We start from the raw sequence: 9734 nt of genomic DNA, 5'->3' as shown, positions 1-9734 counted from the left end.
GATGGGGGCGGGGGCAGGCGGGCCCGCGGGCCGGGCCGGCCGAGAGGCTGAGGCCTCCCTCAGCGGCGGGGAGGCTCTCCGTGAATGTCTGGCTGGAGGGCGTGCGGCAGCGCTCCTGGCCGCTCGGAGAGGGCCGTTTCGGTGCCTGCGAGGTGGGCTGCCGTTGGGGGTGAGGGCAGGGGGCTTAGAGCTTACCTGCCACCCCTTCGCCAGCCGGCCGGGCTCCGGTTTTGTGAGGCATCCGGATCAACCCGCCTGCGCACTGATGGTTTTCACCGGGTGTTTAGCCTGACGCAAAGTCCGCTGAAGTCAGGACGTTTGTTTCAGTGGGTTTGGAGTGGCAGTGCAGTGAGATAAGTCGAGGTGACCATGGTGTAAGCTGTTTTTTAGTAAATCCACGTTCGGTGATGGTCTTGGGATCTATCTGTGCTGGCACCTTGGGAAATGAATCTTCTGTCCGTCTAAAAGTGCCCAAAGAAACGTGAAGCGTGTGCTGCTGCCCCCACTGGCATGCTTGGCAAGAACGGTTCATCTTAGAACTTTGCCAAGATGTTTTGTAGCCACAGTTTTTTCTGATACTCTTATTTATGTGTGTTTCTGATATCCCACTAGGCATGCTTTAGTGTAATCTACTGTTATGACTCTTGATCCTGCAGATAAGGAATAGATTGTGTTGTCTTGATCTAATCTTGGGTAGATCAGAGAATGAGAGCATTTTGTTCCGCGTCCTCAGTGTTCCTGGACGTGTTTTGTTTCTCATTCAAGCTCAGGTGGTCTTTGAGCACCAAACAGAGATCCAGGCTTAAAAAAAAGTCTGGAATGATTTAGTTAAGGAGCTTTAGTAGGTGGGGGAGGTGAAGGCAGGGGAAAGAGAAAGCAGAATTCCCCTCCCCTGGCTCTGTAGGTAGCTTTGATAGGGATTTCAGGTTTGGAGACTTTCCCTACAGATCTTTTAAATTCTTTTTTGCATAGGTTGCCTCTGGAATTGGTAAACCTTATGCTCCTTGATGTGATAGCATCTGCTTTGCACTCTAGAGCTGCTGTAAGTTACATAAACTCGGCTTGGCCCAGTGCATTAGCAGTGTAGGCAAAGTGGATGGCTGTACCAACAGTATGAGGAATTGTGCTGGTGAACTTGTCACGTGTATCTGATAGTGAAGAGGTGGGTTTCCACTGTCCTCTCCTTTGAAGGAAATGGGAATAGTTATAGATTGGAAAGAGTGTGGCCCCATACCCACCATAAACCCTCTGCTTTTTGCACCTACAAGGTTATTTTCCATTTTATGTTGCCTTCTGCACTGTTAAGGGGAGTTATGGGATTTTTGCAAACTATGTCAAATATTTTGAATAAATTCCTCTGGGGCATTTCTCAGAATTAATCAAAGGCAAAAGTCCTCATTAATCTCCACCAGAGGAGAACAAGTAGGAGTTTCCAGACCAGCTTTGGAGTTATCATAACATGTAAAAAAACCCCACACTCCTCCCCCCCCCCAGTCCCTCATGTCTCTTAATCACTGTATCCAGGCTACATACATACATTTAACAGGGAGTTAAATCCACAGTCTGAATTTATAATAGACTGGGTTTATTCCCATAAGAATGGTGGAAGCAAAGTTCAAAAATCATGTAGTAGATAACAATCCGTTTTAGAGAATATCATTTCCTCTGAAGAGTGAAATAACCAGTTCTGAAATTTGCAGTAACTGGTGACTATAAGGAATTTATGTAGTAATCAAGCAGTGAATGTGTGGCATAAACATCTCCTGTTTTAAGAAGGCAGCTTCACCTTTATTACCACCTACACTTTTGTTGGTGAATCACATTTTGATATAAGGACTATTTATAAAGGGGCCAAAGAGACGAATCTCTATAAAACCCTTGGTATTGTAGCCTTTCCTACCTGCATTTCTCTGGAAGTTGCCTGACCAACATAACCTCAGAGGTGGTGGAAAACGTACAGTGGTGTATGCTACCTTCTGTTTGTGGCAAGTGAATGGTATTTTGTTTTATTCTGCTTTCTCCATAATATGACTAAAGCTTTTCTCACAAAGGTGACTTTTTATAGGGATTTTGACATGTTCCAGGAATGTGATCTTTCTTGTGAGTCCTCTCTCAAAGTCAAGTGAAGCAGCAGAGATTCTGATCTGTGAGTACGTGTTCAGACTGAGTTACGGAAGCAGCACTAGGTGGTAAGAATTCCTAAAGATAAGCTCAGGAAATGAGGGTGGAGTGCTAGTGCCATGGATATGAATCTGGCTTTCTGCTAGGATGGAAACACGGCAAAACACAGAAGTCTGTGATACTTTTTTTTAAACTTTGAATACATCTATTGCTCATCAAACACATCGATCGCTGGATCCCAGCCAACAACTCTGGAATAGTTGTGGGACGCTCCTTTTTCTAAAGGGGAAAATCTCCTGTCTGAAATGCTTTCTTAATTCCCAAAGTAGGTCAGGAATGGAGTCATTGAGATCCGTACATGTAGTGAGTGAGTCATGGTGTGGTCAGCTGTTGGGAATGCTGTGTACCGCTCGCATTTGTTAACTGCTGAATTGTATTGGGAACAATAAACTAACAAAGAGGAGGTATTACATAGTTTGTTTCATCTTCATTTGTCTCAAAGAAAGGTGATAACTGATCGTTTCCATTGTTTTTCCATGAGGGGGTGGTGTCATACTTCCTGTGGGGTTTGTGACTGTTTTCATGCGTTAAGCCAAATCGTTAGGGATGCCGCTACAGAAAGATGAAACAGCCAACCGACGTCGTCCTGGGGAATCCTAAGCAGTCTCAACACATCTCCAAAATTGGCAGGGCGAACTGGGCCAAACATGGCAGGGGAGGTTGCATGCCTTCTCCGTGTGGTCACATGTGGACTCGCTGCGGCACGTCTGGCTGTGAGGTTGTTCCCAGTGGTAAGATCCAAGGGTGAGGTATGATGAGTACTTGTGTCCTTTGGGTTCAGTTTTTCTGCCTCTGTAGTGGTTAAGAGATTGCAATCGTGGTGGAAGGAAAGGTAACACTCGGAGAGAGACGGTGCTGCTGACAGAGCTGCCTGGCAGTAGAAAGTATGATTCTTTTTGGAGCTATTTTTTGCCGCTCTCCTGAAATGTCTCACCTTTTCTAACCCAAGGCTAAGGTAAATGACACCCGAAAGCGCTCACAATTGGGAGAAAGTTTATATACTGCATTTTCTGTAGATAAATATAGGTAGACGTGAGATGGTGGGAGAGGAAAAGCGAGTACTGTTTATCCGCTGGATGGTGCTGTTGTTCTATACAAACAGCAGAGGGGTCCTGCATAGCTCCGACTGAAGACTTCAAGTACTGTTTTCCTTCAGAGAATTAAGAAGGATGTGCACAGTCCTTTTCTCCTTAGCAAATTTCTCATGAATCCTGCATGTTATGAGCCGCCTGTTATCCAGCATTCCTGAGGCTGGCTAAACTTAGCTAATGACTACAGATGGGAAAACTCGTATTTTCTGAGTAATTCCTCCTGAATCAGGACCAGAATTTTTCTAAAAACCTCATTTAAAACTTCCCTCAGTCCCTCAACCCCCAAGACTTAAGCTTTGTTTCACCTGCGGGATGAGTATTTGTTGGCTCAGTCAAGTGCAGTAAGCTAGCTAGGAGTCACTGGAGGAAAAGCTTGTTTTCAGAGTCTGTGGTTATACTTCGTTGTGGGGAAAGAGAAGACACATTCCTCTGACGAAACCACCTTTCCAGAGGCCAGGACTTGAATTTGAATTTTGTTTGCCTGCCATAGCATCAGCTAGCATAGCATCAGATAAGATCTGAAATAGGTCTTTGACTTATTTGACATTGTTCTAATGTCCTTGTAACTTTTACTGTATTGTTTTATAACTCTCTCTTAAAGATATAACTGCAGTCTTTATGAAGGAGAGGACTTTGCGGATCATTGCCTCTGTAATTTGTCTTCCTTGTCAACACTGTTACAGTCTTTTATTGGAAAGGAAGCAAAGAATAGTAGCCTGTGTGGTGGGAGAAATTGTTTTGCAAGGTCTGCCTGTGACTCAGTTGTTGGAATTCTGCTACTGATAATTGATGGAAGCAGAAATTAACTCAAGATGCTGGTTTTAAGGAAGAAAACCCCTGTGTGATGGCACTGGTTCAGCACAGAGCATTATGTTCTGTGTCACTGGCAAGGCTTTTGTCAGTACCCGTGTTCCTGCAGCAGCCATGTCTGAGGTACTCGAGAGCTGATCTGGTGGGATGCGTGGGTGTGACTAAGCAGGGTCTAGAGGCTGGCTGCTACGAATGTGGGGGGTAAGCAGGAGTCAGAAGAGATAGTATCTTACTTTGAGGATGCCAGTGGTTCATACGTGAAGCAAGTCCCGACTTCAGATGAATAACAGCATCAGATTCATGCCTTAATTTCTTGTCTTATTGTAAGCTGTTTGGACTCAGGGTAGTGGTTCCCTCTTGAAGCACAGGATCTTTCTAATCCCTCCTGTCACCCTGAACTCCCTTTAGCTGCCACTCTGTGTGGAGCGTGTCCTTTCATGTCAGCAAGGACCATTTAAAAATCCAGCTGTTTCATTTTGGAGGAGAAACATTATAGCCCAGCAGCTAATGGAGATGACCATGACCTTTTGAGGGAAGAGAGACTTACTGAAAATGTGACTGGATGGATAAACCAGGACTGTCTGGGGAAACAGATTTTCAGGGAGGTGGAATGACTGACTGCCTAGGCTTGTCCCAGCATCTGACGTTTGTCCTGAAGTTCAGAGCTATGTCTTTTGCAAAATGGAGGAGTTATAGTTTCTGGATACTTCTAAGATGCGGTCTATGTGTGGTCAGAGTGGCTGGGAGAGAGACTCACACCTGTTGATCTCAGAACTTTCTGTTTGTTTTGGCTTTTTGTTAAAAGGTCTCCTCTGTGTGTGTTTATGCACTTCAGTTTTGATTGGCCTGGGTAGATGTTGTCTGTTCCTCTTCCATGGTCTGTTTTGTTTGTTTTTCCACCGTGATGTGAAGCTATTGGATGAGTTACACAGGGTGTTACCTGCATATTGGCGATAGAAAGACCAGTGGAAACCGGATGGAGTAAACAGAAACCCCAGCTTTTCTCTGTACAGACTATGCTGAAATTTTCACACCCACACACTTAAATCAACTTTGTAGTGGTGAAGTTTGACTTTTGGCACGAGCAAGAAGACTTTATTTCAGGCAGCGCTGCATGAAAATTGTAGGTTGGGTATTGCTGATTCTTTTTCCTGTGTGGGCTGTGTTTCTTTGTCCTGCAGTAAAGGATTTCTGCCTCTTATCTGCTGTCCTTGTGGCAGGATAGAGCTGTATGACGTTAGTGAAGAAGGGGAGTACCACCCTGTATGAACCCAGTGACCCTGAGATAGGAGCAGAGGCATTCTGAAAACTTGTTTTTAGGAGGGGATTTTATCTTCCAGCTATTTTCAAGCTGCCCATGAACACCCAAGAGTGTTGGGCCTCAGTCCTTTATTCTCATTTTGTGTGTAGACCATGACGGTTTCAACAACCCTACAATTGCACTGTTAAATTGGCAGTGCTGCGAGTGGGTTGATGAGATGGTTCCCTAAAATGTCCTGAGGAAATTGCACACTGTCCCACGGTTAAATTGGCAGTGCTGCGAGTGGGTTGATGAGACCCTAACCTAAAATGTCCTGAGGAAATTGCACACTGTCCCACGCACCTCCTTTGTGGTTTTTTTTGGTTTTTTTTCCTAAACTCCTGTCAGCACCATTGAGGTGGGAAATTTTGTGTTTGGCTGTTTGATTTAACACACCATTGAGGCAACTGGAAGATCCAGCAGTCCTTTGTGCTGCCCCTGATATCTGCAAGGGACTCTGGTCCCAAGCTTTCCCTTCTCCCCCATATCTGTTCTCACAGATGAACATCCCCATCAGAGAGCAAAATTAGGGGAGAAAAATCTGATGTTAATGTAACTGAGAATGTAACTTATTGCAGCAGAGAGGAATTCCTGTGTGATAGAAATTCATAAAAAGAAAACCCTGCACCAGTGGCTCTTGGACCTGTGCGTTGACCTTGAGGAAATGCCTCCTGGGAAGCTTTCACCACCAAAATGTTCTGCCTGGGACACAGTGCAGTTGTGGCTGTGAAGATCCTGCTAACTGTGGTGTTAGCAAGTGGTTTCCTGTTTTGAGGGCTGAAAACTTGCGCAGACAAAATTTGGGATGATCCCTCTCCTCTTGCACTTTGCTATTTCACCTGTAGCTCAGCAGTCATCTCAGCAGAGATGCTACAGGTTTACGAGAAGCCCCTTAATCCGTGATTAGGCTGCTAGTGGAGCTGGTCCACTGCTGGTACTGCTGGGGAGTGGCATCTTTATCACTGCAAAACTTTGGGTGCACAGGCAGAGAAGATGATGGACCTGCATCCAGTACCTTTATATTGGTTTCCAGCAGAAGTGCTGTCTTGGGAGGCCCCTCTGTTCCCAGGCTCCTTCATGACAAAGGCCTGTCTTTGCAGCCGAGCGACGCTGCCTGTCTGGGTGGGATCCCATGGAGCTGTGGGAGCATCACCTGCTCTCTCTGGCTCCCACCATCCTTTTTGCCAGCTCCTCCTGTAGCCTTCTGTGGCAAATGGTTTCTTAGCAGAGGGTGGGTTATCCTTGTTTGTACATTGATATTCTGTACCCAGGAATGATCTGCATCATGCGTGACAGTTTGGTAATATTTATACTGACAAGCCTGTGACAATGGTGTTGATGTCCCTGCTCACCTTTCTGCAATAAGAGTCGAGGCAGACACGCTCTTGCTAATTGTATCAAAATATGGTGGACTTTATCCTGCCCTCTGCAGTCATAGTGACTGACTCAGCTGAGAAAAAGTGACTGGTTCAATGTCTGTGGGGGCACACACATGCAGACACTTGGGGTTAGGGTCTGGGAGCCCAAGACTGATCCAACACATTGTCCTAAGGTGGGAGAGCACGTGGTGATGATAATGGCAGGGTTCTGTCCCCTCAACCTAGGGGGTCATCAGCATGTGGTGGGATAGCAGAGCTGTGATCCGAGACCCCCTCGTACAAGCCTTCTTTCTCTCTCTACGCAAATTGACCAGAGGACAGGACACCGCATTAGCTGCCTGTCTCGTGTTCTCGATTCTTTTTCCTTCTTTGTGAGCACAAAATAGCCACGTGTACAGCTAGCTTTGGAGAAAGAGGTGGCTGGGGTACTGAGAGTGTGCTCCTCGGGTCACTTGGCTGACGGTATTGACAGGTATGTTATTTAAAGTCGTGTTTTGGTGCATGTAGGAAGGCATGATGTAAGGATGGTCTGTTTGTTTGCCAGTTCTGCTCATCTCTTCTCCGTGCATCAATTCTGCTTGCCAATTGCAGTGTTGAAACAAAATTTGATCACCTGGACTCTGCTCTGAGTCAAACCAGGTTAATAAAACTGGTGACCAAGGGTTTGCAGGCATGAGTGTGACTTGATTTGGTCTGCAGGAAAACCTGGTAAGGTTCGTCACCACCAAGCCTGTCTTGATTTTGACATTTTGGGTGCAGTTAGCAGGGCAGACAGGTAGAACTGTCACTGAGGAGAGTCCCTGGCACAAGATTAGGCATCCTTAAGATACCATTTTTGTTGACTTTCCAGACTGGTGGTGCACTTCAAAGTTTGTAGCAGATAAACTTGTACCTGGGATATGTACAGTGAATGGCCTTTTTAGTGAAGCATGCACTATTTATTTATGCATAAATGGAACTGCAGTCTTCTGGTTTATTTGAAGTTGTAAGGCCACGCCTTGTTAAATGCTAATATTAAGAGAAGTGGGAGGCTGGCTGAATACAGCGTTCTACAGGGAACAGTAAACAACTGAAGGAATTGGCATTCTAGAAAAACTGTCTTGCAATTCAGCTGCAATCCCTAGGCAATAAATTGTTTTACAGGATAACAGAGAACCCAAAGACTAACCACATGATAAGATAGGAATTTTTTTTTTCTTGGATAGATCAGATAACAAACCATGTGAAATTCCACAAGCAAAATGCCACCTATTTATCTTGAAAGAGAAAGAGATAATGTACATTTTGTAGATGGGAGTTATGATTGAGATAAAGCTAATTTTCAAATCAAATAGTATTTTAGGGAGGACCTGAACTTCCATCCATGAAACAGTGTAGTTATTTTAATGTGTTTGTGGGGCACTTGACATATCCAAATGTTTTTAATAGATCGACCTCCTGAACAACAGTGAAATACTTCAGCAGTGGCAAAACAAATAGCCCACCTTAGACTTGTGAGCTGCTGGAGCATTGTGGCTTCAGCCATTAGGGTTCTGAGGACATTGTGGTGGAGCCATCAGTGTCTAGATGAAGCTGAAAACAGAGATATCCATGTAGCTCTGGGCAAAAGCAGGACTGTCGGCACCATCCTGGTTAAATTCTCATGTGATTAACTGCCTTTTATGGCTCTGTCTCCTTTCTGTTTATTTCAGAGACCTTCCATCTGGAAAAGCGTGTGGTGCTGTAGCATGGCTCCTCATATTCCTCTCAGCAATGACTGCCTTTCAATATTGACTGAAGGAAACACAGTAAGGTAATTTGAAAGTGCTTTAGGGTAAATTACATAAAGTTTATAAACCCAAGGGCTTGTTATTTGCTCTTGGATTCTCAGAGCACTTTACCTTATGGTTTCACAGAATAGGGCACGTAGTTAAACAACCAGAAGAGTCATTTTCCATAGTCCTTATTTTTCTACGAAGCTCTCAGTGTCCTCTTGTTCTTGTTTTGTGCATTTACTCTTAAGATATTCATTTAGTTAACTGGGCTTGTGTTTACTTAGTTACAATATCAGGGGGTAAATATGAACTCAAACATTGACCAAGCTGAAAGGTGGGGTTGAGCAAAGGGGGTGCCCTAGATGACAGTAATTGGAGTATGACGCAGTGGTGTAGATTGCTTAGGGAGAGGGAGGGAAACCTCAAGCGCTGAAAGATACACAAGCCCCAACCGACATCTGCTTGGAGTCACAGGGTTGGTTTAGATATCACTGAAGTTTGGAGCTGCGTGAGATGACCTTTCAAGATGTTTCTTCCAGCCTTTGTTGCTTTGGCTCTGCAGATGAATTCTAGATGAATGGGTAGTGTCTCAGTGAGTGCAAAATGCCTGCTACAGAGGAGAGAGCTGTAAGGGCAGGCTAGCGGAGATTAGCTGGACACCACCTGAATTTGATATCATCCTGTTAACAGCACAGTTTAGACTGTTCCTGTTGTGGGCCTGATCATTCTCATTTGATAACTAAAAATGAGGACACAAGGCTTGAGATGCAAGCTGCAGAGCTAGGAACAAACACACGCAGTGTATGTCCTGCCTGACTTCTCTGTGCCATGCTTTTCACTAGAGTGACACCCATCTTTAGGAAGTGCAGCTCACGGGAGGAGGTGAATAGTGTCATTGCGCAGCATCATTAGAAACAGACTGGCTGATTCTCTCCGCCCCAGCTGAGACTGTGCAACAGGAGTGTCCTTCCCGGAGATCTAAGGCCTGTGAGACAAACCCCGATTGAACAGATGCTAAGCAGCTCCCAGGGAACCAGGAGAGAATGGCGTGCTCTTCCCAAGCACAGGGATCTCACATTTCCACTACAGTAGCACAGTGTGCTGTTCTCCTGCCCAACAATTACTTTGCCTGGGGTTTTCCCAGTATGAGGTTGATAGGTGTTGTGCAACTGGGGTGGCAAAGAATTACCTTCTCTCCATGGCTGGCAAAAGCCTCTGT

The sequence above is a fragment of the Aptenodytes forsteri genome, unplaced genomic scaffold (assembly GCF_000699145.1).
Source record: "Aptenodytes forsteri isolate BGI_AS27 unplaced genomic scaffold, ASM69914v1 Scaffold243, whole genome shotgun sequence".
Lineage (NCBI taxonomy): Eukaryota > Metazoa > Chordata > Aves > Sphenisciformes > Spheniscidae > Aptenodytes > Aptenodytes forsteri.
The sequence above is the reverse complement of the archived record's forward strand: the minus strand, read 5'-3'. Positions refer to the sequence as shown.